General features: G+C 41.5%; 1 non-coding gene across 1 annotated transcript; it reads right to left on the reverse strand.

The window, feature by feature from the left end:
- Positions 1–3,257: 3,257 nt before the first annotated feature.
- trnak-cuu (transfer RNA lysine (anticodon CUU)) lies at positions 3,258–3,330 on the reverse strand. The gene has a single exon. It is a non-coding gene; the product is annotated as a tRNA-Lys (tRNA).

Consider the following 3,330-nt stretch of genomic DNA (forward strand, 5'->3'; position numbering starts at 1 on the left):
GAAATACATCTTGCCTCCCCATTCAACTACTGATCCAATCAGTGCCAAACAGAGAAAAGCGGCAAAGATCAATACCTCAAATAAAATCTCTAATAAAACAGCACAGGTGAGACGGTTCAGAGTGAAAACAGCACAGGAAAGCTGTGGATGGGGCCACCACAGGCAGTGCGGTGACAGCTAGGATTTATCTGCAAGGGTTTGATCTCAATAACAATGTCACATTAGAAATTCTATAAATTTGCTTCTCTGTAAGAGCGGCAGCTGAATATCCATTCCATACTGCGTACGAGCAGTCTCGCAACAGGAGTGCCAGGGTTAGTAAATGATTCAATACAAAGCGAAATATTCATCAGTGATGTGGATGGAAAGTGGGACTGAGTAGCTGAGCAGACGAATTGGGGAGGTTCTGAATGGACGTATAAGGCATCGAAAAAAGCTTTAAATGCTTACGTTAAAGACTGGAAAAGGGAAGTGTGCAAAACTCCCACAAATCAGTAAAGACAAGGACGGATTGGAATAAATATGATGTGGGTATGCCGGCGTTGGACTGGCGTAAACACAGTAAAAAGTCTGACAACACCAGGTTTTAGTCCAACCTATTTATTTGATAATATATATTTGATAATAAGTGAGAATATTATCAAATAAATAGGTTGGACTAAAACCTGGTGTTGTCAGACTTTTTACTTGGAATAAATAGGCAGGGAACGGTATCGAAAACCAAAACAAAAGTTGTGAATGTATCTTAGATTGGTCTGTCAATCTTACTTCAATTGCAAATGTAAGTTACGATTTTAACTAATGTGAAATGTGCAACTGGACAATACCAGTTGCTGTTTTTGAGTGTTGTGTTTTGTTGCAATGTGAATAATCTTCCTGTCACTCTCACTGAAGAAACTGAATTGCCCGCGTGTTTTGAGCGCACCCCACTGGGCTGTACCTGGAACTGCCTGTGAGGGTTCTTGTACGGGATTCGCTATATCTTTGCAGCAGTGTGGGCTCCATAGCGCAGAAATACACGGCGCTGTCAGAGATCAGTGTGTTATTGATCGTTAGCTCAGTAGTCTTGTTCTTTCTATCAAATTTAGAAGAAATCCGATCATCGAAGACGGTGTTCCTTTTCACATTCTCTCCAATAAGCTGAAACATGTACACTGGAGCTTTCCCAGGCCGCTGACTGTACCAGTACACATAAGGGCTGGAGCTGCTTGTTTCCAAAGAACAGGTCAGTGTGACATTACTTCCTTCTTTAACCGATATTTCAGAATCCAGTTGTTCCACTTTGTCTTGCTGGCTCCATTCTAACGGAAGTAACAACAATCAGAGTCAGTCTCAGATTAAACGATGCAATTATCATCAACATCGTCACTATTTATGTATTGTTTATTTATTTTAATAACAATAACATCTGGGTTACAGCACTCAGGGGCAGAATGGAGTTTTATTGGGAAGGAAATACTTACTGAGAAGTGAGATAGTGATGAGGATTGGAAAGAACCGGATCCCCATCCTCCTTCCTGAGTCTGTAACTCTGTAGTGAGAGAAATCCTCTGTCAGGAACAGAAATACAGATCCCCGTCTCACTGCACTGCCGATCCAACCAATGAGAAGAATGGAGCAGTGGCACCAATCTGTCCAATCACATAATTGTGTCAGAGTGAGAGCAGTGAACGGAAACTGTGGGCGGGGTTATCACAGGCTCAATATTGAGTGAAGTGTGACTCTCAGCTGCACTGGAAGCGGTTGGAGCGGAAGTAGCGGCGCTTGAATCTACAGAAGTCTCTGGTCATCCTGCACCTGCTCACTGCACAGGTGTCTAACAATAAATATTGCCGCTGGGACATGAAGCATCGACAATCATGGAATCGTTGAGCAGCGAATGAGGCCATTCGGCCTATCTATATGCCCTTGGAGGACTTCTCCAAATCATCTTTCCACCTTTCCCCCACCTGCTTTCCCCAGACCCCTCGCGCGCCCATCTTGCACACAGACAAGATGATTTTATTCAAGATAATTTCCTTCTGACAGTTTCTATTGAATGTTCCGCCATTATTTTTGACAACGTGTTTCCAGCTTTGAACAAATCGCAATAAAATAAGAGAATCTGACCTTTGCCGTTCTTTCAGTTAAGCTGGCGTACTTGGATTATCGAATGTTCTACTGCTTGAAACAGTTTTGCGTGATCTACTGCATCAAAGGTTTTAAAATTGAGTGCTAAAATTAAGAATGGCCTTCAACGATTTGACGAAGTAGAACTCCTTGATCCTCCTGTCCAGGTAATGCTCGGGTTCACCAATTCTCTGTGTCACTGGCAGATGAAACTAGAACTCGGTGACACCAGCTAATTGATCCTGGGAGCTGGACGGTCAGAGGCAGCTGGAGCACAGGCAGCAACAGAAACAGAAAGAAATGTGAAATGAAAGTGTTTAAAATAGGATCTGTGTCAATTCCTTTCAGTCAGGGATGTCTGCCTTGTGTTGCCGCGAAGTTTCACATGAGTTGCAGTGAAAAAGTCGCTGAGGCTTGGAAATTGGAAGTTGTACATCAGTATCTTATTTGATCTCACTGGTAATTTCATGTTCTAGTTATCGGCATCCATGTTTTCATTGGTTAAGAAGTCAATTTTTCTCATGCCATAAAATGACAATTTGAAACAGAATCCTGTTTCTGGTGTAAAACAATGTCTGAAATGAAAAATAAAAGGCAAAGGTTTAATACATCAATTAGATTTTTGAAAGAGGCTGCTGTAACTTCCCTGGCGGTCTAATGGTTTGAGTTTAGTGTTTTTATATCTGCGGCCTGGAATCTATTCCGGTCAGGGAATAAAAACTTGTTGTTTTGCAAAAACTATTATTTAATTACTTGTCTGTATCAGTAAGGCAATATACTATTTTGCGTTGAGTTGAAAATGTCATGTTCAGATCATCAAGAACAGTAAAAGGACAGTGATAGGTTGCAAAACTCTGACGATAGAGATGATGATACGGGGTAAAATCTGGCTAATAATGGAGTAGATTTTATTTTTTCCACTGACACAAATATTTTCCGATTTGGGTTCAAACCTGGTGCTAAATGATTTAAAAAAAGCTTTCCACTGAATTAAGCAGAAAACTGTCCGACTTCCAAAGGAGTGGAAGCACTTTTCATTCAGAAAATAGTGATTGAGATATTAACAAAGCAAGACTGTGAACGACTCGTTTTAAGCGGTGACATACTGGGGAAATGGAATTCTCCCAATAAAGTTTTAAGAAGAATGGCGCCCAACGTGGGGCTCGAACCCACGACCCTGATATTAAGAGTCTCATGCTCTACCGACTGAGCTAGTCGCGC

This window comes from Carcharhinus amblyrhynchos, unplaced genomic scaffold, assembly GCF_965287045.1.
Source record: "Carcharhinus amblyrhynchos unplaced genomic scaffold, sCarAmb.v2.hapA scaffold_39, whole genome shotgun sequence".
Lineage (NCBI taxonomy): Eukaryota > Metazoa > Chordata > Chondrichthyes > Carcharhiniformes > Carcharhinidae > Carcharhinus > Carcharhinus amblyrhynchos.